Source organism: Triplophysa dalaica, chromosome 20 (genome assembly GCF_015846415.1).
Source record: "Triplophysa dalaica isolate WHDGS20190420 chromosome 20, ASM1584641v1, whole genome shotgun sequence".
Classification (NCBI taxonomy): Eukaryota; Metazoa; Chordata; class Actinopteri; order Cypriniformes; family Nemacheilidae; genus Triplophysa; species Triplophysa dalaica.
Window position 1 is genome coordinate 15,329,211 of NC_079561.1, and position 27,338 is coordinate 15,356,548.

The window sequence follows — 27,338 nt, forward strand, 5'->3', positions numbered from 1 at the left end:
GAATTTAAGAGAAGGTGATGTTGTGTTGGACATTGATGAACTGTTACCCAGAGGTGAATGGAGACTTGCCAGAGTCCTGGAGACTGTTATCGGCAAGGACGGACTTGTGAGAAGAGTGAAAATCTCCTTTGGAGATAAGAGACTGAATAAAAAAATTCAACGCAGTAATAAGCTTTCTATTGTGGAGCGTCCTGTACAAAAGCTAATTCTGATATTAGAATGTTCATAATCTAATTAAGAGAAATGGTTGTTGAAAATTATTCATTGTTGTTATCCTGATGTAACAAACTCTCATAATTTGGTGGGAGTGTAAATAACCATACGTATATTTGTTGCAGAAAAAGGTCTTTTATTTTGAAATGTTTGTATTGAAACGGGTGTCCTCCGGTCTTCCTCTCATGCCTTTGTTCTTCTTGTGGGAAGCGCGCGCGTGCCCTGGTTAGTGCTGTTTTGTAACATGTGGCTCATCGCAAGTAAGGCAATAACTTTGACACGGAGTCGTGTTTAAACTTCACTCTTATATTTGCAGCCCCTCTGAAGAGGAAAAAGGTATGTAAAATCATTTGAGATATTAGCATTTGTTTTTGTTAATATGTTAGTTTTGGCGCAAATGTAAGATTTGTGAATGTGAACCATGTTAGCTGATCAGTTACATGTTTTGTATACATTTCAGCTCTTACGTTGGTGATATGGTAAATGGATTAAGGTTCATTAAGGATTAAACAACATAAAACCATCAGTAAAAGTCTCATCCTTGTTCGGGGGGCCTGCTACATATAGTGTTGGGTAAGTTACTCTGAAAAAGTAATTAATTACCAGTTACTCATTACATATTCAATAGTGTAAGTAGATTACTGTCCAAATTACTCTGTCCTAAAAGTATTTAGTTATTCATTACTAATTACTTTCTATATCCTACATCAACCTTGATTAGTTTAGTGATTCAAGGATAGACATGAAACGGCTTATTTAATTCATTCAAATAAATAATATTATTAACCAAAGTATTACAAATGTGAGAATTATACATTAAAGCACAGATTTATACATTTTAAAGCACATTAATTATACATTAAAGCACAGATCAAAGTAAGACTTTGAATTTTGATGTCAATTACACTATTGAAAACGCATATATTTAACAAAGTATTTAGTTTAATTACATCAAAAGTAGCTGTAATTAAATTACAGAAAACATGTGAGTAATCCCTTACTTTACTTTTTCAAGGGAAAAGTAATTAAGTTACAGTAACTAATTAGTTAGTAACTAGTTACACCCAACACTGTATATATATATATATATATATATATATATATATATATATATATATATATATATATATATTATTATTATATATATTTACGAACAGGGATATTTAAAAAGAAGAATAAGATAGATAATGGTAGATAGAGTGCAAAACAGTGGAATATACAACAGTTATGTCATAATCCAGCTAAATGAAATTCTCTTGTGGTTTGATATCATTCATAATATTCATTAAGTTTTACAGGTGATTAGAATCCTTTTTACAGAGGACTGGTCTGGTTCTCATGTTTTAGCTGAGGTTTTGTGCAGGTGGACATCTAGTGACAAAGTCTTCACAGGCGATTTGTCTTTAAGACTCGTCTAGTTGTCAGTGCTGTTGTGGTCACTTCATTGTTTGAATAAGGATTGTATCTAGGTGACCACAGTGGTCATCTGGAGTGGATACAAACTAGATCGAGATGACTACAGTGACCTTGGAATAAGACTGAAACAGACAAACAAATATTAGTGTAGATGCCATTCATTCATAAAGTAACAAGTACATTTAGGTATTTTCCTAGTGTTGGTTGACATAGTGCATGGATTGTGCCATTTTGCAAATAAAACTTTGATTCAGTTTGGAGAGAACATTTTACAGGGGGACGTGATAAATATTCACACCTCACAGAAGGCAGTGGACAAGTTGAGGCTTGAGATAGCTACTTCCCTCCTCAGAGAATCAGGTCTGTTTTTTTTTTTGCTCAGCATGTTAATCAATTCATGTTGTTGGTTTTATTCAATTAATAGGCCTATCATAAAAATGCAGCTCTATGCAAGTGAATCTTTGCTGTGTAATGCAAACTGTATTAGTCTGAACTTATTTGTTGAATACTGTTTGTCTTACCAGATGATCTAAGCGGCTTGTGCTTTTATTGTGGGATGGAGGACAAGGGTAAAACACAATGGGTGGGTTATTCACATTACAAAATATACAAAAAAAATGTACGATTGCAGTAGTAATTACATCTTTCTCCAACATCTATTAATGTATTCATTATTAATGTTGATTTTATGTAAAAATCTGTGGTTACTCTCTATTGAACAAGGTGTGATGTAGGAAATCCTATTGTAGTCAGAACACAAGATTATGTTGTTGAAAACTTCCAAAATTAAAGGAATAGTAAGAATATTAAAAATCAGTTTATTCAGATATCACCTATTTTTAGAAATACCCTATATTTCAAAACATGTACCACTACATGTCACTGTTTTCCCAGGTTTGCTGTGACGGATGTGAAAGGTGGTACCACCATGATTGTGTACAGAGCCCTCCAGTGGATGTGAATTTCTTGTGTCCTGCATGCCAGTAAAAGTTTCCCTTGCTGCAATATTTGTTTTACTACCTGTGCCAAGTAGTTTATGTTTAACTTGTGTTTGTCGAGGTATCTTGGAAATGTTTCTTTTTCACTTTTCTGACAATGCAAGCCTTGAAGATTTTATCAGTTATATTTTATTTATTTCCTAGATTGTTTCTTTTGTTATCAAGATGTTTTTACAGATTTTTTTTTAATTAAAAACAAAAAAAAAGTTTCTTGTAATAATTAGAACTATAGTTCAATAAATGCTTTGTGTATGCTTTATCAGAAGAAGAGTTAATATTAGTTAAAGAGGCTAATATGTTTAAAACTTCTGTCGTCGCATATCACCGTACATCTGAATTTATATTATATTACACATACAAATTGTAATGTAATCATGAAAAACTATACATTGACGGAAAGATCCAAGACTTGCCATGAAATGCACCCCCATCTTAAATTTACTTGTGTTCGCCGCTGCATGAAATAATTATGAAAGTATGGTTATAGGACTCATGCAGTCTGATGGGGTGAGTTTCATGCTTGTGACACGTTCCTAGTGGGAGATACGGGAGGGTGCATTTCCTGGCAAACAAGCTTGCCATGAAAAACACCCCCATCTTAAATTTGCTCGTGTTCGCCCCTGCATGAAATAATTATGAAAGTATAGTTATATGACTTATACAGTCTGATGGGGTGAGTTTCATGCTTGTGACACGTTCCTAGTGGGAGATACGGGAGGGTGCATTTCCTGGCAAACAAGCTTGCCGTGAAAAGCACCCCCCTCTTAAATTTGCTTGTGTTCGCCCCAGCATGAAACAATTATGAAAGTATGGTTATAGGACTCGTACAGTCTGATGGGGTGAGTTTCATACTTGTGACACGTTCCTAGAGGGAGATACGGGAGGGTGCATTTTCAGGCAAACAGGCCTGCCGTGAAAAGAGCCCTTCTCTTAAATGTGCCTTTGCTCGCCCCAGCATGAAATAATTATGAAAGTATGGTTATAGGATTTATACAGTCTGATGGGGTGAGTTTCATGCTTGTGACACGTTCCTAGTGGGAGATACGGGAGGGTGCATTTCCTGGCAAACAGGCTTGCCGTGAAAAGCACCCCCATCTTAAATTTGCTTGTGTTTGCCCCAGCATGAAATGATAATGAAAGTATGGTTATAGGACTCATACAGTCTAATGGGGTGAGTTTCATGCTTGTGACACGTTCCTAGTGGGATGCGGGAAGGTGCATTTTCTGACAGACAGGTGCCTCAGCGTGAAATAAATTAAGAGCTCTTTTCCGAAACGTATTAAGTGCCAAATAAATAAAAAATAGTTTGTCACGCCATTTTGCCGTTTACTAAACCTATTCACTGCTCCATCAATGTTTCATGCCAAATCGCTATATTTCCTTGTTTAAAATGTACTGCAGGATGCAGTTTCTTTCCAAAACGTCCCAAACCTGTTTTTAGCCTAAATGCGATATGTCCTCTGGGCAATCAGAATTCGTTCGTTAGTGGTATTTGTATGTGTTATTTCCAAATTATTTGTTGTATGTGATGGAAAATATTGAAACATGATAATATTTATTTTATTTTACCATTTAGTTTGTTACAATTTTTTCATTTGGCTGTTATTTATTTCATGCATTTGCATTTATTTGATTTTAATTAATTTATGGTATGAGTCCCTGATGTCATATGTTTCATGTTCTCTTGTTTGTTTGTTTTTAAAATAATTTTTTTTTTTTTAAAGGATGGATTTGTAGCGTTTTGAAAAAAATAAAAATTGAATTTATAATCGACAATATTGTTGTTTCACAGCAGTGTTGGGTGTAACTAGTTACTAAGTAATTAGTTACTGTAATTTAATTACTTTTCCCTTGAAAAAGTAAAGTAAGGGATTACTCTTATTTTTTCTGTAATTTAATTACAGTTACTTTTGATGTAATTAAACTAAATACTTTGTTAAATATATACGTGTGCAATAGCGTAATTGACATCAAAATTCAGAGTCTTACTTCAAAATCTGTGGTTTAATGTATAATTCTCACATTTGTAATACTTTGGTCAGTTAATAATATTATTTATTTGAATGAATTAAATAAGCCGTTTCATGTCTATCCTTGAATCACTTAACTAAGGTTGATGTAGGATATAGAAAGTAATTAGTAATGAGTAACTAAATACTTTTTGGACAGAGTAATTTGGACAGTAATCTACTTACACTATTGAATATGTAATGAGTAACTAGTAAGTAATTACTTTTTCGGAGTAACTTACCCAACACTGTTTAACAGGATAAATTGAATATTAACAAAATATATGGGTCTAGGTTAAAAAAATGTCATTTTCATGAAAACTATTAAAATGGATTTATAGCATTTTGGAAAAGAGCTATTCAAATATTGCTAGTGGAAGATACGGGAGGGTGCAGACTGGCTCATTTAAATTAGTTGATTTGTCCTGAAAAGCAGTAAACTTGCTCTTTGCACGTAAATTGTTACACAGTAGATGTCACTTTACAAGCTTATTGGCCAAAAAAATCCTGCCAATTCTGGTCCTGATTTGTATGGCTTAATAAAATTATTAAATATTTTTTAATTATAATTGCTTTATAAAATGCCTGATTGGTATTTATGAAACTATGCTGCGCGAATGCAGTAACCGTTTTATAAAAGCAATTGCATTTTATAACTGCTTCGAGGGTCTTATTACTGTAATTTAACACACTGAGGGCATCTAGTGGATTGAAACAGCACTGCAGTTTCCGCCTTTTATATTTAGAAGAATTTCAGCAAATGCGCGTTCCCGCGACTGGGGTGCCTTTCACGGCAGGCGTGCTTTTCTCGGCACAACACCTGTTCCTGATTGCATCGCTGCCGGCGGCTAGTTTGTATCCTTTGACACTTGCTTCACCTCACATTTGTTCTTGGTCTTAATATAAGTGTATTTTACTATCGTTACCTATCACTGTCGTTGCCGAATTATTTATAACTTTATATTCTAAACCTATATTAATTGAAACGTAACGCCGCTAGCATAGTATTAGGGTGTTAGCTTGCCTTACACTGTGGAATATCATCTCCCCATATTTGTCTTGTGTGCTAACTGTTTCTCTTCTTAAGGGCATATACTAAGACTCATCAAGCAACCTTGGTAAATCAGGATTGCACTTCATACCCGGTGAGTCATGGCTTCTATTCCTAGTGTTGTTATTTGCACCTCATGTCATATGTTTAGCTTAGCCTTCTCTGTCAGCGGCGAGGGTTTTACATGCGATAAATGCAGGGAAGTAGTTAGGCTGACGGAGAAGATCTTAAAATAAGAGTCTCGCATCCAATCTTTATTTGAGGATAGTAAGAGTTTTAGGACCGTAGAAAACACTTTGGATGCGAGCAATGTTAGCGCTCGGTTCCGGTTGAAAATCCCCTGCAGCTGGGAAACTTTGTGACCGTGAGACGGCATAGTCGCAAGACAAAAAATCACTCAACCGTTCCGATTAAAGTCTCGAAGAGGTTTGCCTCGCTCAGTGACGCACCGACTGAGAAACCTGCTGAAAGTGCCCTAGTGATCGGTGATTCTATTGTCCGGAACGTTAACATAGAGGCACCAGCCACCATAGTCAAATGTTTACCGGGAGCCAGAGCGCCTGACATCAAGTCAAATTTAAATGTGCTGGCTAAGGCTAATCGTAGATTCAGTAAAATTGTTATTCACGTCGGCACAAATGGTGTTAGACTCCGTCAATCGGAGATCACTAAAGATATTATTAAAGAGGTGTGTGAGCTCGCAAGCACGATGTCAGACACTGTAATATTCTCTGGCCCCCTCACTGCTTACCGTGGTGATGAGATTTATAGCAGATTATCATTACTAAATGTCTGGTTGTCTGAGTGGTGCCTGCAGAATAATATAGATTTTATAAATAACTGGAATAGTTTTGAGGGCAGACCTGACCTGTTGAAATGAGATGGTCTCCATCCCTCCTGGGATGGGGTTTCCCTCCTCTCTAGAAATTTGGCACACAGTCTTAACAATGCTAAAGGCTGACTACCTGGGGCCCAGGTCAGGAAGGAGACAGAATGGCTTAACCAACTGTCTGCTTGCCGTCTCACGTTACAGAATACGCAAAATATACAACATGTAATAATCCCTTCTCACAAACAACATAAAATAGAGACTGTGTCTGTCCCCCGGATTAGCTAACATAACAATGCGTAAACCTCTTGAAAGTAATTTAATAAATGTTAAACAAATCAAACATGAACAAAATCCAGATAATCAACGGTTACGACTCGGATTGCTTAATGTTAGATCTCTCTCAAATAAAGCACTCTTTGTAAACGATATGATAACCGATCATAAAATAGACATGCTCTGTTTGACAGAAACATGGCTAAAGTCAGATGATTATATTTCTCTAAATGAATCCGTTCCCCAAGATTATTACTATAAACACGAGCCTTGTCTAAAAGGTAGAGGGGGAGGTGTCGCTGCACTTCACAATAATTATTTTATAACCTCTCAGAAGTCTAATTTTAAATACAATTATTTTGAAGTCATGGTACTTCACGTATCAACAGCTAATACTAAGGACAAAACATTTTTTTAATTTATTCTAGCTATTGGATATAGGCCGCCAGGGCACAGATTTTATTAAAGAATTTGGTGGGTTCTTATCAGAACTAGTACTGGCTGCAGATAGAGTCCTTGTCGTTGGTGACTTTAACATCCATGTAGATAATGATACAGATGCCTTGGGAATGGCTTTCAAAGACACTCTTAACTCCATGGGCGTTAGTCAACATGTGTCAGGATCCACTCACCTTTGTAATCATACTTCAGATTTAATACTATTTTATGGTATAAATGTGGACGATGTTAAAATCGTTCAGCAGAGTGAAGACATTTCGGATCATTATCTGATATTATATTTGCTTCACTGGCCTACGGCTGCAAATCAAACTCCTTGTTACAAATATGGTAGAACGATTACTACCAAAGTTGCGTTTCTCGAAAATCTGCCAGAATTGTCTCAAATATCTAGCATGACTAAAAACGATGACGATCTTGACATTTCTATTGAAAATTTTAACTCTACCTTCTCGGAAACATTAGACACAGTTGCTCCTCTGCGTTTAAAAAAGATTAAAAATGGCAGCCCAACACCGTGGTGTAATGAACACACTCAGGCTATAAAGAAAGCGTCCCGTAAAATGGAGCGGAACTTTAAGAAAACTCATTTAGAGGTATTTCTTATTCCATGGAAGGATAGTACTCGAAAATACAGGACTGCCATAAAAACGTCTAGATCCGCCTACTTTTCATCACTAATAGAAGAAAACCATCACAACCCTAGGTTTTTATTTAAAACCGTGGCCTGCATAGACTCGAAAATTACGTTGGCTTTAACGGAATGGCATTGAAATGGTTTAAGTCTTATTTATCTGACCTTTTTCAATTTGTTGCAATAAACAAGGTGTCCCGCAAATCGCAAGCTCCGTCTTAGGGCCTCTGCTCTTCGCATTATACATGCTTCCTCTAGGAGATATAATAAAGCGACACGGAATTAGCTTTCACTGTTATGCTAATGATACTCATCTTTATATTTTCTCGAAGCCTCATGAAACCCAGCAGTTCCATCATATAAAGGAATGCATAGTTAATTTAAAAAACTGTGTGAGTAACAATTTTTTACTACTGAACTCTGACAAAACAGAAGTGTTACTTACTGGACCGAAAACCGCCATACGTAACAACCAAGAATACTGCTTAACTATTGACGGATGCTCCATAAAATCCTTGTCGTCAGCTAAAAATCTTGGCGTTGTATTCAATAGTAATCTGTCATTTGAGAGCCATGTCGCCAACACCTGAAAAATTGCATTTTTCCACCTTAATATATCTAAACTACGTCATATGCTGTCACTGTCAGATGCAGAGAAATTAATTCATGCATTCATGACATTAAGACTAGATTACTGTAATGCACTTGCAGGTGCAGGATGGTTGCCCTGCAGGTCTATTACAAAAACTGCAACTGGTTCAAAACGTGGCAGCTCGAGTTCTTACACGTACAAAAAAGTATGGGCATATAACCCCGGTTCTGTCAACCTTGCACTGTTTACCAATAAAGCATTGCATTAACTTGAAGATCTTTCTTATTACCTATAAAGCCCGACATGGTCTAGCTCCGCAGTATTTGAATGAACTTCTATTGTATCAAAATCCTCCACGTGCATTACGCTCTCAGGCGTCCTGTCAGTTGGTAATACCTAGAATTTCAAAATCAAGTGCAGGTGGTAGATCCTTTTCTTATCTAGCGCCTAAACTTTGAAATATTCTTCCCTGCACTGTCCGGGAGGCAGACACACTCTGTCAGTTTAAATCTAGACTAAAGACGCATCTTTTTAATCTTGCATACACTACACTTCCATAATATTAATCCTCAGAGGATCTATGCTGCATTATTTAGACCAACCGGAAACAGGAACACATCCAACAACAAATGATGTACTTGTTGCATCAAAGATTGCAGAACAGTACTCTACTCTCACCCAGTCTTGTCTCTTTGTTCCAAGGTTACCGCAGGATGCAGTTCATGCCCAGACCTGATGAGGGGTTCTAACCCACGAGTCCTCTCTAACCTACGGCCTTTAGTTTTTAGTTCACGCAGTTCAGGCTTAAGTTTTCCTGCAAAATGTCTTGATAAACTTTGGAATTCATTTTTCCATCGATGACAGTAATCCGTCCAGGGCCTGAGGCAGCAAAGCAGCCCCAAACCATGATGCCCCCTCCACCATATTTCACAGTTAGGATGAGGTTTTGATGTTGTGCTGTGCCTTTTGTTCTCCACAAATAGCGTTGTGTGTTCTTTCCAAACAACTCAATTTTGGTTTCATCTGTCCACAGAATGTTTTGCCAGTAGTGCTGTGGAACATCCAGGTGCTCTTTTGCAAACTTCAAACGTGCTGCAATGTTTTTTTTGGACAGCAGTGGCTTCCTCCGTGCTGTCCTCCCATGAAGTCCATTCTTGTTTAATGTTTTCCTTATTGTAGATTTGTCAACAAAAATGTTAGCATGTGCCAGAGATTTCTGTAAGTGTTTAGCTGACACTCTAGGATTCTTCTTCACCTCATTGAGCATTCTGTGCTGTGCTCTTGCAGTCATCTTTACAGGACGACCACGCCTATGGAGTGTAGCAACAGTGCTGAACTTTCTCCATTTGTAGACAATCTGTTTTACCGTGGACACATGGACATCAAGGCTTTTAGATATACTTTTGTAGCCCTTTCCAGCTTTATGTAAGTCAACAATTCTTGATCGTAGGTCTTCTGAGAGCTCTTTTGTGCGAGGCATGGTTCACACCAGACAACGTTTAATCAACACATCCAATCTCATCACATTGATTGGACCCCAGGTTGGCTGACTCCTGGCTCCAATTAGCTCTTGGAGAAGTCATTAGCCTAGGGTTTCACATACTTTTTCCACCCTGCACTATGAATGTTTACATGTTGTGTTCAGTAAAACCATGAAAACGTATAATGTTTGTGCGGTATTAGTTTAAGCAGACTGTGTTTCTCTATTGTTGTGATCTTAGATGAAGATCAGAACACATTTTATGACCAATTTATGAAGAAATCCAAGTAAGCCCAAAGGGTTCACATACTTTTTCTTTCAACTGTATTTTTAATCTTGCATACACTACACTTCCATAATATAAATCCTCTGAGGGTTTAGGCTGCATTAGTTAGATCAACCGGAACAAGGAATACTTCCAAGAACAACTGACGTACTTGTTGCATCAAAGAGTGCAGACGAGTACTCTACTCTCAGCCAGTCTTGTCTCATTGTTCCAAGGTTACCGCAGGATGCATTTCATGCCAAGACCTGATGGCAGAGCGGAGAATGGGAAGGGGCAACCTGAGAAGAGCTGAGATAATAGAGCTGGATAAAGGACTCGGCAACTTGACACAACTTCACTACAAAATTTCAAATGCTAATGATAATCTTAAATCTATAATTCACATTATTAGTGAAAATGCTTGTTTTGCAAGCACTGTCGAGCTTGTGCAGAGGCAGCAGCTTTTGCCAGATGGGAAATGGAATCCCCTGGTTGGGCCTGGGTTCCCCTGAGTTTTTTGCTCGATTGGAGATTTGGGTTACTCGCCACCGCTTGCATATGTTTTGCACTATTTCGATTTTTCGTTGATATGGACCGATATATTAAATATTACTGCTCCTTTCAAATATTTTAAAGCACAATGTACATCTAAATCAAAACCATGGGTCGACCATAGTATTTGCTCCCTCCGACAGTCATGTAGGACAGATGAAAGAAAATGGAAAAAAGATCAATCACAGGTCTCATTAGAGATCCAAAGGGATTGTCTATCATTATATCAGAGTGCGGTCTAGAAAGCAAAGGCTCTCTATTTTTCTTATCTGATTGAGAAACATCACTGCTCCCCGAAAGTATTTTTTTCTGTTATTAACTCTGTTTTAAATCCTCCCATCACCTCTCTCCAGTACCCGTTTTGGGCTCTTTGTGAGGAGAGCCCAACTTCAGGTCCCTGATCAGGATTTTCCGATAGAGATGAGTTTGTCTATCCTTTGGACCTCCTTTAATTCTGTAGCTCTAGACACCGTGAAGGAAGTCATGTTTAAACTTAAACCCTCCTCACTTGAAGCAACTATTTGACATAGTCGGCCCTGGGCTGGTGTCGTTATTTAATAAATCTCTTTAGTTTTCCAAAGGCTGAATAGTAGACTTCGACCCGGTGGCTGGGCTACGTGTGGTTCCAAGGTCAACTTTACCAGATCTTGCAATATGACCAGGTTTATTACGACGCAAACATATAGGCCTACCATCTGAATTATAACGATACTGTGAGCTATGAGCCTCCTTGAGGTCAGGGGTGCTGTTGAAAAAGGGGGCCCCTGAAGCGCTTGAGGAACAAAAGACTCTTAACAATTCAGAATAGCATCTAGCTGTGCTTGCTGTTTACGAAGGCTCTCTTTAACTTCCCTCAACTCATCAGAAGGCTAACTTAAAACAGCATTTTAATGGGCCGATAATTCTATGACACTAGCAATACTGCAAGACTAAGCTCGAGTTCGCTGTATACATGGATTTTCACCTTTTACCCAACACAATGCTTCTTGTCGGGCATCCAAAAAACTCAAAGGCGGGTCTAGCCTCACCTGGAGACGTAGATCATGGCAAAGCATATTATCCCATGCAAATTCAATAAACTGGTCTTGTTGAACAATAACGGGATTAGCAAAACATGCTGGATCTTTACGTTTAATCACATCCATAAGAGACATAAAGGCATGAGAATATTCTCCCAATGACTCACACTCTAGTTGCCGTCGCTGGAAGAACTAATTTCTGGAGGCTAATGTAAGACTGGGAACAACCATAAACACTGACAACTATATCAAATATCTTTTCAGGATCGTAAATTTCAGAAACTGGATGAAACCTAACTTCTGTCCTGTCCTCCCCGTCCTTTTAATAACATAACAGAAAAACAACCATGCCGACCGTGCCAAATGTAACAAGGCGAATTCGACTACGACAGTCCAATTTTTATTTGGGTAAGAGTTCTCAACTAGGTTAACCCCCACAGTCACTCAATTGAATTGTCATGATTCCGCTATCATGTCCTGTGTATTCTTGGTCTTGCAGCAGAGTCATGCCATAGCCTTAGGGTTTTGTGTGAGAAAGACATGGCTCTGTTTATTTATTGGCTTGCCATGTGCTTGTCTCGTGTCTCGTCTGTGTTACCCGCCCTTTTGTCTCGTTAGCTTTCCTTGAGTATTTCATCCCCTGGTCCTTGTTAACTATCCTTTGTCCGTCTCCCTACTTAAAACCCTCGTGTTCATCGTCCATATTACTCTTGCCTAGTCTCATACGTTTTTATTGTTAGTCCTGTCAAAGTCTCATTTAGTTTTTGTTACCCTGACTTGTTTTGTCCCCCTCATGGGAAGTTTTTGGTTTGCTTTTTGAATTCCTTTTCAGTTATCCTGGCTGTCCCCATCGCCGGTGTTTTGTTTGTATTTTTAATTTTTAAAAAAAATTGGTGCCACCTGCTGTCTGCACCTGGGTCCTCACTGCCAAATCATGACATGAATAAATGCACGTAAAACAGAGTTAACACAAGCAAGACAGTAGTTTTGTTGGGCAGATCTTAAGTTGAACTGATCTTATATCAAACTGGCCCAGTTTGCCTGCACAGTAATAGTGGCCTTAGAGGGTAACAACATTCCAAGCCACGTGCTTACGATCACTCGTCAATCTAACGAATAACATCCACCCTTTAACGTCCAGTGCTTGTCCCGTGAATGTATAAGCAACACGCAATTTATAACACACGCACACACCCAGATGAAACGACACTGGCTCTTCCAGCGACCAGGTATGGCACCATTTGCATCCACGGAATTGGCACATATAAAAGGCACATGACGCCCCTTCTATTGTGGTCCTCCTGTGACAGTCCAACAGCACCCCCTACAGACTGGCTACACAAGGTTTACAGTTTTCACAGTCCCAGTGAAAGTAATATGACAATTCTTAATTTTTCATGAAATATTGCACAATGAATGAATAGCTTATCATTGTGGATCATTCTCTTTTTAAAATTCATGCACCCTCATAATCTTCAGTTAAAATCTGAAAATGCACATCCGCCTCAATTGACTATCCATTTCAAATGACAAATTAGACGGCTTGGTTGAAGCATCCGTTAACTCCTCCACTTCAACTGTCCGTCTGCTGCCAGCTTCATTTTAAAATCAATGCAAACGCTGTTTTAACACATCCATTGGATTCGCAAAGCTAATAAAAAACACAAGCCCCACCCACTAATTTTCTCCTTTGAAATTCCTTTTCACTCGGAAATGTGTCAGAATAAGGAAGAAAAACGATTGCAATTTCCGTTTCACAGGGGCTTTAAATAAATTTAGATTTAATCTAGATTTAAACATAATCCTTGTTGGTGCAACCCACCCTAAATTGTTGTTTATCATCAATTAACTTGCATCATTCTCTAACTCATCTCCAGTGTTTTGTTCAGAAATCTGATTGTGCCAGCAGCAATTTAAAAATGAAAAATAATTGCGGACTATACTTGGCCCCCCTGCTTTTATAGTCCTAGATCCGCCACTGGTCTTACACCTTGTTTACAACACACGCATCTACGGCATGTTATGGCTCCGGCAAGGTTTTGTTCTGTCCTCAATGCCATACCAATGTACACCAGTAGTGTTTCAAAAGCGGATGAACTTGCGAGACCACGGGATTTGACTGTCTAAATGATTTTTTCCCATGATTTTGGAGAGTTATACTTTTATATAGAAAGTGGTTATATAGTTTTGTGCATTGCTATGAGTTTCTACGAAATTTAACCATGGTTTTACTACACAAAAAACGTGATTATTTTAGTTAAACAATATTTTACCACAAAATAACCATGGTTTTGTTCGAGGATGAACCTTTTGTTGTCCATTTATGGTCTTATGTCAGGGATATGTGATGTGAAATACAAACGGAAGTCTGCATACAAATGTTTATTTGAAATAAAACTGTGCGGCTTGAGACTAGGTGCGTATCTTTAGCAAGGCGGCGCGGAGAGCCGCTTCAGTAATGTGCTGTCTCGGCTAGTATAAACAAAAGCATTGACTAGAGTGGCCGCGATCAGCTCCAGTTGCCACGTCAGAGCCATAACGCTGGATTCACATGGGGTGTATGCGTCAGTGCTTATCATTTCATTTGAATGGGTGATGAAATGAGGGGTTCGTTGATGATTAAATTTGAATGTATGAAACACAGTAGGCAGTCGGTAAGAACGGAATGAGATGGATTCTTAAATCAGAATTAAGCACTCGACAAAGGCCCCTCCTTGAACTGCCACCTTACCGTGGTGGAGGGATTTGAGTACCCGAAAGACCCTAGGAGCTATGTTGTCAGGGGCTTTGTGCCAAACAGGTCCTAGGCGACCGGTCAGACTAAGAGCGGTTCAAAAACCCTTATGGTCACTACAAATTGGAGAACCGTGACATCGCCCGGCATGGCGCAGACGGGGCCCCACCCTGGAGCCAGGCCCGGGGTTGGGGCACCACCTTCAGGAGGGACCGTAAGGGGCCGGTGTTTAGTGGATCGGGTGGCAGGCGAAGGCAGGGGCCTCGACAACCTGATCCCTGGACGCGGAATCTAGCTCTAGGGACATGGAACGTCACCTCTCTGGCGGGGAAGGAGCCTGAGATTGTGCGTGAGGTTCAGAGATTCCGACTAGAGGTAGTTGGGATCACCTCTACGCACAACTTGGGCTCTGGAACCACACTCCTCGAGAGAGGATGGACTCTTCACCACTCTGGAGATGCCCATGGTGAGAGGTGGCGGGCTGGTGTGGGTTTGCTTATAGCCCCCCAGCTCATCCGCAATGTGCTAGAGTTTACCACGGTGAATGAGAGGGTCGCTTCCCTGCGCCTTCGGGTCGGGGATAGGTCTCTCACTGTCGTGTGCGTCTATGGGCCAAATGGCAGTGTACAGTAACCTGCCTACTTGGAGACTCTGGGAGGGGTGCTGGAAAGCGCTCTGATTGTGGACTCCGTCGTTCTGCTTGGGGACTTCAACACCCACATGGGCAATGACAGTGAGACCTGGAGGGCGTGATTGGGAGGAACGCCCCCCCCTGATCTGAACCCGAGTGGTGTTCTGTTATTGGACTTCTGTGCTAGTTACAACTTGTCCATAACGAACACCATGTTCAAGCTTAAGGGTGTCCATCAGTGCACATGGCACGAGGACAACCTTGGCCGGAGGTCGATGATCGACTTTGTGGTAGTTTCATCTGATCTGAGAGGGGCGGAGCTGTCAACTGATCACCACCTGGTGGTGAGTCGGATCCGATGGCAGGGGAGGAAGCTGGACAGACTCGGCAGACCCAAACGTACTGTGAGGGTCTGTTGGGAACGTTTGGCCGAATCCCCTGTCAGAGAGATCTTCAACTTCCACCTCCGGCAGAGCTTCGACCAGATCCCGAGGGAGTCTGGAGATATTGAGTCCGAGTGGACCATGTTCTCCACCTCTATTGTCAATGCGGCCACTCGGAGCTGTGGCCGTAAGGTCTCCGGTGCCTGTCGACGCGGCAATCCCCGAACCCGGTGGTGGACACCGGAAGTAAGGGATGCCGTCAAGCTGAAGAAGGAGTCCTATCGGGCCTGGCTGGCTTGTGGGACTCCCGAGGCAGCTGACGGGTACCGACAGGCCAAGCGGACTGCAGCCCAGGTCAAACTCGGGCCTGGGAGGAGTTCGGTGAGGCCATGGAGAAGGACTATCGGTCGGCATCGAAGAGATTCTGGCAAACCGTCCGGCGCCTCAGGAGGGGGAAGCAGTGCCCTACAAATGCTGTTTACAGTGGATGGGGGCAGCTGTTGACCTCGAACGGGGATATCATCGGGCGGTGGAAGGAATTCTTCGAGGATCTCCTCAATCCTGCTGTCACGTCTTCCATTGAGGAAGCAGAGGCTGAGGGCTCGGAGGCGGACTCGTCCATCACCCGGGCTGAAGTCACCGAGGTGGTCAAGAAACTGCTCGGTGGCAGGGCTCCGGGGGTGGATGAGATCCGCCCTGAGTACCTCAAGTCTCTGGATGTTGTGGGGCTGTATTGGCTGACACGCCTCTGCAGCACCGCAAGGCGGTCTGGGACAGTGCCTTTGGACTGGCAGACCGGGGTGGTGGTCCATCTTTTTAAGAAGGGGGACCGGAGGGTGTGCTCCAACTATCGGGGATCACACTTCTCAGCCTCCCCGGGAAAGTCTATGCCAGGGTGGAACACTGGACCAGCTCTATACCCTCTCCAGGGTGCTGGAGGGTTCATGGGAGTTTGCCCAACCAATCCACATGGGTTTTGTGGATTTGGAGAAGGCAGTCGACTGTGTCCCCCGCGGCATCTTGTGGAGGGTGCTCTGGGAGTATGGGATTCGGGATCTTTTGCTAAGGGCTATCCGGTCCCTGTACGACCGGAGGAGGAGCTTGGTTTGCATTGCCGGAAGTAAGTCAGACTTGTTCCCGGTGCATGTTGGACTCCGGCAGGGCTGCCCTTTGTCACCGGTTCTGCTCATAATTTTTATGGACAGAATTTCTAGGCGCAGCCAAGGGCCGGAGGGCGTTGGGTTCGGGGACCACACGATATCATCTCTGCTCTTTGCGGATGATGTCGTCGTGCTGGCCCCATCAGACCAGGACCTCCAGCATGCACTGGGACGGTTTGCAGCTGAGTGTGAAGTGGCTGGGATGAGAATCACCACCTCCAAATCTGAGGCCATGGTTCTCAGTCGGAAATGGGTGGCTTGCCCACTTTAGGTGGGTGGAGAGTCCCTGCCTCAAGTGGAGGAGTTCAAGTATCTGGGGGTCTTTTTCACGAGTGAGGGAAGTATGGAACGGGAGATTGACCGTTGGATCAGTGCAGCTTCTGTAGTAATGCGGTCGCTGTACCGGTCTGTCGTGGTGAAGAAGATTTACCGGTCAATCTACGTTCCTAATCTCACCGATGGTCATGAGCTGTGGGACATGACCGAAAGGTCAAGATCCCGGATACGGGCGGCCGAAATGAGCTTTCTCCGCAGGGTGGCTGTGCGATCCCTTAGAGATAGGGTGAGAAGCTCAGTCACTCGGGAGGAGCTCAGTGTAGAGCCGCTGCACCTCCACATCGAGAGGGGACAGCTGAGGTGGCTTAGGCATCTTTTCCGGATGCCCCCTGGACGTCTTCCCGGGAAGGTGTTCCGGGCATATCCCACAGGGAGGAGACCTCGGGGAAGACCTAGGACACGCTGGAGGGACTATATCTCCCGGCTGGCATGGGAACGCCTCGGTGTTCCCCCAGAAGAGCTGGAGGAAGTGTCTAAGGAGATGGAAATCTGGGCATCCCTTATTAGACTGCGCCCCCGTGACCCGGCCCAGGATAAGAGGAAGAAAATGGATGGATGGATGGACAAAGGTTTGAATGATGTCCTCTTTACTGAAGAGCTTGGTGGAAATACAGATGTGGTTTTCTGCAACAAGTTAAACCAAGAACAAACTAACTCACATGAATGTACAACGTTTTCACATTAAACAAATCTTAAACAATGAACAGTAACACAATTAACCATATAACTAATTATATAATTCAATATATATGAGAGGTAATTATCCTCTACATGTCCGCAAGGGGCCCTACCAGCATGCAAATGTTGTATAGCGGCAGCTTTCCGGACTGAACATGTGCTCCCGTGTAAACGAGCATTGTAACATAACACACATGTCCAATAATAATGCGGATAGGCAGTACTAACAGTTTAAAAATAAACATCTTACAGCAAACAGCACGGAAGCATTTAGGAATTTACATAATCGAGCATGTTATATCAACAGAGCTAGGCTAATGGTTTAATATGAGCACTTTCTGCAAAAAAACGAGAGATATGAACAGCTATTACTTACTTCACATTCACGCACACTGTAACCCAATAAAGTCTCTAGCTTGTATCTGAGTGGATTAGAGTACAGCTGCCGAACTTTGTGTCTCCTCACGTGCGCTGTCTAAACTAGCTATCGTCTATTTCACCTGATGACGTTGCTGAAGCGATGCATGCTCTGATAGGTCCGTATCATCAGGGGCATTGAAGATAGCCGGGGCTTTTGTACAGCCGCCCCCGAATTCAGGAACGGAATTAGCTCATCTAGCAAGGTCTATATCCTTACCTAGTCGCCCTCGGGTATGGCTGGAAGTTGGATGAGACGGGCCACAATTCGGGTGTAGGTCTACCCTTTAACGTCAAACCTGGCTGTACATACGCGACCATCTGCACTTTGGAACACTTGAGAAACTTTGCCTACCGCCAAAACAGTACCAGGAAGTTGGGGATCAATGATCATGAGAACATCTCCATTTTCTCCTGTCTTCCGGTCCGTCCTCCACAAGTGCTCAGCAAGCAATTGACTGTGGCGCCAACGTCGTCGACTCAGGATCTCTTTTTCCTCATAAATTACTTGAGGCAAAAATTCATCTCAACGGCCAATCAGGAAGCAGGGGTGATTGGTTAGATATCTGCAACATCAGAAGAGGTGTACCCTAAAGGCTTTGAGTTAAGAATACCCTCTACTTCAATCAGGACTGTCCTCAGTACTTCTTCTGCTACAGTCTGGGCTCACATAGTTGCCCTGAGGGCTTCCTTGATTGAGCGGATCTCCCTCTCCCAGCAGCCGCCGAAGTTAGGGGCGCTCGGCGGGTTGAAGTTGAATTTGATCTGCTGACTGGCGACGTGGCTCTGTAACTCATCCTGGAGGGCGGCGAAAGAATCATTCAATTCGTGCTCTCCTTCTTTAAAGTTCGTCCCTCGGATCCTCAATTGTGGTTTCCCTCGTCTTGCGATGAAACGTTGAAGAGCCATTACGAAAGAGTCTGAGTCTATACTGGTGTGGAGACCTGGATTGCCCCACCTCTTTCGCCGGCCGATGTTGATAAAGAAGGGGCTGAAACAGTCCATATCGGTTGAGCAGAAGGCTGGGAGAAAGTATCTCTGTCTGGAGAGGGGTAGGTCAGCCATGAAAGGTACCTCTGGTCGGCCTCTCCATTTCTTACAATTAGCACACTGTCGTTGGTGTCGACGGACGGCTTCACGGCCTCTTAGTATCCAGTACGTTATTCTTATTTCGGCAAACAACCGCTTCGTATTTGGGTGATGCAGCCGCTCGTCATAGCCCTTTATGATTAACAATGTAATCGGATGTTGAGGGTCAAGGACGGCTGGATGTACTTCATCTGCTTCTAATACTGCACCATGGCTTAGACGTCCTCCAACCATAATCAGACAAGTAGCAGTGTCAAGCTCTGGAGAAAGTGTGATGAGTCTTCTTGTGGATGATACTGGTTTCCCAGACTGCAAAAGTTTCACCTCGTCGGGAAAGGACTCACCTTGAACTTGACCAATGATTACATGTTGAACATCCGTTTGGAGGTCAGCACTGTGGTTGTAGGCCGCCCCATTATTTTCCTGACCGTAGGAGTCTAGACACTCTGCCAGTGTGTTGTATTGCTGTGGATTAACTGGGGGTGTGGTGGTAGTAGTCATTAGCCCGGAAAAGGCTGGCTATCTCTGTTCGCAGTTCGGCGCTTCCGGCGACGAAAGAGGCTGCTCTGGCCAACTATCTGAGTGAAGCTTGAGAAATCATGGACCTTGATGCCACCTGCTTTCCTTGGAGAGGAAACTAAGAGGCTTGCCTCCGGTGATATCGTTCGCAGGGTTGTCTGCAGATCTGACATAACAGCGAATGGCCAACTCTGTCAACTATTGAATCTACGCTACACTTGTTCCCACAAACAACTTAAAATGACATGAATCCGAGGTCAATCACGTGAGTATGGTAGTGGAGTCGGACCAGAGGGTCGTCGAGCGAATAGGAAGGGTATGCTCTGTGTTCAGTAGCCGTGATAGCTGTGCTCCGTTCTGTGCGGCGCATAACTCTAAGCGTGGTATGGTTTGTTGCTTGCGAGGGGCAACGCGTGATCTGGCGGCGATGAAGGCTGTTTTGACTTGACCCTCCTCATACTCTATGTGCAAGTAAGCCACTGAGCCATACGCCTGCTCAGATGCATCACAGAAGACATGGAGGTCATATCGACAGAGTAGCCGATCTTCCTGTGACTGGGAGTAAAACTTGGCAGAGATATCTCTTCTAATCCAATCTCTTCTTATCCAGCTTCTTCTCCCATCCTTGCCACGATGTAATAAGATCCTGGGGTAGCTGTGGATCATCCCAGTCAATCCCACGAGCGTCGACTCGTGGACGTCTTGTTGGCCATGACTGAGCCAGAGGTTACAAGTACTGGATCCGGATTCAATGGGGATGTGACTAATCACAGACGGGCAATTGCTGGCCCATTGTCGAAGCTCAAAGCCTCCAGTAGTCAGAAGTACACGGAGACTGTCAACTAAATCCTTAGCCTCTTGGGGGGGGTTAAGACTGTGTAGACAATTGTCGACGTAAAATCATTTCTCAATTTCCTCTCTGGATTGGTCTCTATTCTAACTGTGATCCGTGATGTGTCGCTGTAGGGCATACGTAACGCAGCATGGGCTACAGGTGGTGCCAAAGGGGAGCACCTGCCACTGTTACACGTCAGAAGGCCACTCAGTCTTCAGATCTCACCACAAAAAAGGACAAGAGGACCTCCTTTGAAGAGGACTTTGCGGCTGCCAACAGAACGGTCTGCAAATAAAATGCCCTTTGTAGTACTCACTAGACACAAGTTCTCCTTGGGTTCACTCTCAGCAATGGGGTTCTTAGCTCTCTTATTCAGATCATGTAATATAAGCAAGTGTTTTCTGTTCCAGGTCTTGCAGAGGGCCTATAGAGTTGATCTAGCTGCGGGGTGGTTGCGGCCACATCTCCAACATCTGTTATTCTGACGAATCTTGTCTCTGTGTGTGTGTGCGCGTGCTTGTCTGTGTGTGTGTGTGTGTGTGTGTGTGTGCGCGCATCCGTGTGTCTGCGCATCCATGTGTGTATATTTCTATGTGTGTTTGTACATGTATATATTGTGTGTGTGGACATTTGTATGTGGGTATGTCTGTTGTAACAAGGTTCAAATGTACAGAAGGAAGGAGACAGGGTCGGCTGTTGTTGGGACTCGTAAGACTCTTTTGGGTTGGCCGTCAGCCCGGCTCCTCTCAGCGAATGAAGAACCGCCCTCAGATGCTGCATGTGCAGCTGCCAGTGATTACTATAGATGATGATATCGTCCAAGTAAGCAGCAGCATATGCCTCGTGTGGCTGCAGTAGGCGGACCATGAGACGCTGAAATGTGGTCGGAGCTCCGAACAAGCGGAACGGAAGTGTAACAAAATGGTGTAAACCGAGCACCGTAGTGAAAGCTGTTTTTTCTTTGGATAAGGGAGATAAGGGATATCTGCCAATATCCTTTAGTCAAATCCAGTGTCGAATAAAAACGAGCCGTAAATAAGTAAAGCAATATATGAAACAAATCATGCATCGACGCTTCCACAAAACAGGTTTGTATAGTTGTTGAAATAGGATTTACTTTGCTAACACTGGGCCAGGCAACAGTGCCTATTGCATTTATAATATCATATGTGCATATGCGAATAGCAATTAAATAATCCACTCACAATATCTTCAAATTCCATGGTCAACAGTACCAGTAACACAATTGTACATCACAATAGAGAAATTTGATTCTTCTTCTGGGCTTTATGGCGGATGGCAAACAAACAAGATGATAGGTGCGTTCCAGCCACCTACTGGGCTGGAGTATGGACCAATGATGGAATATGAAATTAATGAATGAAAGTTATATTTTTACTGTTTTTAAATAACATTTTATTAAAACCTTTCAAAATCCTTTCTGTAAATTGTACTACAGTGAGCATCAATGTATGTAATTTGTGCTTAAGGCGCGAAGGAATCTTGTCCAAGATGTCGATGAACTTATCCCGGGTGACCGAAATTTTAACTGCGTCCTCTCAACCTGCTCAACATTTTAAAATAACTCAACTCACTCGACTCAACTTTACTTATATAGCGCTTTTAACAATTTTCATTGTTACAAAGCAGCTGTACATGAGACACATTGAATACAAGAAAAAAAAAAAGGCATTTACCTGTAAAAACAAGAAAAAGGTGAAAACAACAAAAGACAGACATACAAATGCTCCACACACACAATATGCATACATACTTACATTGACATAGACGCATACACGCAAACACACTCGCACACACGCACAGTGAAAGCACACATTGGAGAGTGAACCACAGGTCAAATATTAAACGGACTATAAATTGTTATATGCAATATTAATTATGTCTAAATTATAAAGTAGCCCCCCTGGCCAGGCAAAAAGTGCAAACAATATGCAAACGATGGCGAGGAACCCAAAACTCCAATGGAGAAAAAAAAACTCAGGAGAACCCAGGCCCAACCAAGGGATTCCAGTTCCCCTCTGGCAAAAGCTGCTGCCTCTGCACAAGCTCAACAGTGCTTGCACAACAAGGCTAAATAAAAAATAAATAAACTTACGAATAAGGTAAATTAGAGATTTAAGATTATCATTAACAATCTAATAGCATTTGAAGAAAAATCGTGTCAAGTTGCCGCGTCCTTTATCCAGCTCTATCATCTCAACTCTTGTTAGGTCATCGCTTCCCATTCTCAGCTCTGCCATCAGGTCTGGGCATGAACTGCATCCTGCGGTAACCTTGGAACAAAAAGATAAGACTGGCTGAGAGTAGAGTACTGTTCTGCACTCTTTGATGCAACTACATCAAGTACATCATTGCAAGTACATCATTTTGTTGTTGGATGTGTTCCTGGTTCCGGTTGATCTAAATAATGCAGCCTAAATCCTCTGAGGATTAATATTATGGAAGTGTAGTGTATGCAAGATTAAAAAGATGCGTCTTTAGTCTAGATTTAAACTGACAGAGTGTGTCTGCCTCCCGGACAGTGCAGGGAAGAATATTTCAAAGTTTAGGCGCTAGATAAGAAAAGGATCTACCACCTGAACTTGATTTTGAAATTCTAGGTATTACTAACTGACAGGACGCCTGAGACCATAATGCACCTGGAGTATTAAAATACAATAGAAGTTCATTTAAATACTGCGGCGCTAGATAATGTAGGGCTTTATAGGTAATAAGCAAGATCTTAAAGTTAATGCGATGCTTTATAGGTAAGAAAGTGCAAGGTTGACAGATTCGGGATTATATGCTCATTATTTTTTGTACGTGTAAGAACTCGAACTGCCGCGTTTTGAACCAGTTGCAGTTTTTGTAATAGGCTTGCAGGGTAACCACCTAAAAGTGCATTATTTATTCACAAAACCTCTTGAGCTCACATATTGCTCACAATGTGAGTATCACAGTATGAGAATCTTTTTAACTCACAATGAGCTCACGTATTACTCACAATGGGCTTCATTAATGAAACACGAGCAGAGCGTTTTTTTGTGTAAATCGTTCATGAAGCCGTTTTGACGTAAATTTTCGGATTCATAAAAATGTTTGTATTTTCAAAATGTTAATTGGTAGGAAAAAAATGTACACCTGCTCCATACCACGTGTAAAATAGTGCGTAAAACTGCACATAACGTTCTTTATTATTTTAGACAAACTGATGATAGTGCATTTTGATGCATTATGTATCGTAATGACATTTCACAAGTTATTTTGCCCATCTTTAATAATTTTTTGCTTTTGAACATTGGTTAAACACAGAGCTCGTCACTGTCCTTTTTTACAGCCATCCAAGTGGAGAAGATTATTACTGCATTTCATATTCAGTAATATTCTTAAAAAATTACATACTAATAACAAGTAGGCTTACTGTTGCGGATATTCTAAATCACAGAAACCAACGCATCTCCAGAGTAACGTGCACTCACGCAGAGCCTCCAAAGCGTTCTCAGGCCCCACCAGCTCGTTATTTTTTGAAGAGCACCAGGTATTATTATTTTATCTGTCTAAAAACACGTTGGTGGACAAATTTTAATTGATTAATTTATTGGTAAGCATATAGCCTATTATTCTCTTATGCATTCATGCAATAAAATGTAGCAAAATCAGAATAAAGTCCAGAGGAATCCAACACTCCTAGATACGTAATTTTGGTATCTTTTAAATTATAGACTGGGATTATGCTAATTGTGAGTGAGCGTGCATGCGCTGTGTGTTTACGAATGATTGGAATTCATTAACATACACACATTTTACTATGTCATCTGACGTTTACGAAGTATTTGTGAATCCGAAGGAAAGTTTTCAGGAAGGTCTGTTTTTTCTCATATTTACGAATTTACTCATATGTTTACGAATGTTTCATTAATGAGGCCCAATGTGGGTATCACAGTATGAGAATCTTTTGAAGTCACAATGAGCTCACATTTTACTCACACTGTGAATATCACAGTATGAGAATCTTGTGATGTCACTGTGATCAATGCACAATACTCATGTATTGACTGCTGGTCAGCTACCGCATTCTCAAGGGTTTTTGCAATGAAGGGGAGGATAGACACTGGTCTGTAGTTTCCTAGCAGTACAGGATCAAGGGTGAATTTCTTCGGTGTCGAGCAAGTTGTTGTAACAGTAGGGATATAAAAAAAACATGGTAAGAAGGGGAGAGTAAGAAACATACAAGACAAATCACAAGAAGATAATAGATAAAGTGCAATAGTCGAAGTGCAAAAAGTAACAACTGGAGTGCAATACTCAAGTGCCTTGTCAGTGTCCTTGCTCGGTGGAGTCACGCAGGTAGAGTCAATGGTCTTTAATCTCTTTGGTCTTCACGCAATGAGGACTGCACACGACCACTGCCACGGTAGTTAATCATACTTCAGTACCCGTCTTAATCATATAGCTGAATTCAGAAGGACACGCCTTTCAAAAATACACAATAAACAAGCAAAACCTGCACAAGACTAAGCGCGAAAAACGTGACTTCAACACGTGACATTGTGATAGTAAACATAGGAGCATGTTACTGCGCTAAACTGAAAGAGACAAGAATGAAATACACTAACAAGCTTTTTGTTGCCTTTTGTAGCCTGTAATAATGAATGACTTTACAGCTTGGTTTTTACATGAATCACAAATGTGCATTGAAAATTGCTACCTGACAAAACCTGTGCTTTAGGGATTGTATACATTGTGTATATCATCATTCCTATCAGGAAACCGTGAAAAGATCCTGTAACAGGAAGTAGACTCGGGGACAAAGCTTTGGATCTCTTTGATCGTTTTAGGAGTGGGCCAGGAGTGAATTGCTTCCAACTTCCTCTCGTCCATCTGTATACCTTTGGCAATAATGTTGTATCAGAGAAATTGTTTGGTGGATTGATGGAAGATGAATTTCAGATTTATTTGATGTTTTTCAGAGCCGTTGGAGGACCTCAGAGACCTCTCCTGGCTATGTTCAGCCTCGTTCCGGGAGTACACCAAGTTGTAGTTGATGTAAATCAGCACGCAGCGGTGGAAGTATTCCCGGAAAACCTCATTCATATAACTTTGTAATACGGCGAGGGCGTTGACTAGTCCGTAGGGCACCAAATACTCATAGTGTCCTGTTGGAGTTACAAAGGCCATCTTCCACAGTGCCCCTTGCATAATCGAGTGAGGTTATATGCACTCCTGAGGCCCGACTTTATGAATATCTGGTCTCTGTAAAGCTGTTAGAGGGCTGCAGGGATGAGAGGAAGGGGGTACTGGTATTTTACGGTGTTCTTGTTGAGAGAGCGGAAATCAATGCAGGGCCTCAAACCGGAGACACAGATGGGCGGATATGTCCCTGGTGTAGAGCCTCTTAGATATACTCCTTCATGGCCTTCTGTTCGGAAACGGATAGTGAATAGATTTTACCTCTGGGAAGTCGTTCATCTGGAATGCGATGGATGGCACAGTCCCATGTTTGATGAGGTTGAAGTTTGGAGGCTCTCTGGGGGCAGGAGATTGGGTTCCTCACCACCGTTTGCATATTGTTTTGCACTATCTGCCTGGCCGGGGGGGCTGCTTTAGAATTCATACTTGTATTCAATGTGTCTCATGTACAGCTGCTTTGTAACAATGAAAATTGTAAAAAGCGCTATATAAATAAAGTTGAGTTGAGTTGAGTTGAGGAGATGTCACTGTATATATGTCACTCCACAGAGAGTTGCCCTGGGGGACTTTTGATGGAGGTAGATTCAATGAAGATCGGGGAGCTAGGATGAGTAGGCAGCATTAGATACGGAAAACACAAATGGAAACAGTTCTTGCTCCACTTCAGGACTTCCCCCGTTTTCCAGGAGAGAACTGGGTCATGGTCGATTAATCGGGGTGCCCTAAAACAATATCAGCGGTGGAGTCCTCCAGAACCAGCAAACAGATGTTCTCGACATGAAGATGACCAGCTTGGAGTTTTGGTGGGCCCACGCAGAAACAGATATGTCCTCGGCCTAGGGGTTTCCCGTTATGGACTGGAATTTGTCAGAAGTGTCGGTGAGTCTCCTTTGGAGTTGGAGCTGGTTGCAGGGGCTTGCCAATTTGAAGTTCCCGGCTGACCCAGAGTCGAGGAGTGCATCCACTGAAGTGCAGCAATCAGCGGTAGTAAGTGATACAACAGTGGTAAGTGGATGAACATGAACTGAGGAAGTGACAATCACACCCACTTCGGGACGAGGAGGACGACTGGGACAATTATGAAGAATTTGTCCCGGGGAGCCACAGTAGATGCATAGACCCTGGGTCAGCCAATGTTGACGTTTGACCGAGGACAAGAAGGTGGTGTCGACCTGCATGGGCTCCACGGCTGGTTTTGGGGTGCTGTATCTCCCTCCGGATGGCCAAATACTTCTTTAAAATGGGTGACGAACATGTCTGCTCTGTACAAGTGTACAATCAGAGGCATGAGCCAATCTCCATTCCACAGGACATGTCACCAATTCAGCTACCAGAACACCAGATGGACACAAGGCCCCCTAAATGGAGCGAAGTTTAGTGTGCATTGGTACAGTCTTGTCCAGGTAATATTACCGTACCCCTCATAGCATTCTGATAAATTGTGTTTTTTCCCAAGTTCCACATTAGTCGATCGTTATTTGCAGATGGTGGAGCATTATGAAAAAGGGGAAATAATGTTGGTCATATTAAAATAAAGATAAAAGAGGCTTACAATGTGGTTGAAAAATTTTAC

General features: G+C 42.2%; 1 long non-coding RNA gene across 1 annotated transcript; it reads left to right on the forward strand.

Moving 5' to 3' along the window:
* The first annotated feature begins 1,653 nt into the window (after positions 1-1,653).
* On the forward strand, positions 1,654-2,733 carry LOC130409729 (uncharacterized). The gene is made up of 3 exons (XR_008904891.1): positions 1,654-1,989; positions 2,154-2,212; positions 2,524-2,733. It is a non-coding gene; the product is annotated as an uncharacterized LOC130409729 (long non-coding RNA).
* Positions 2,734-27,338: the final 24,605 nt, after the last annotated feature.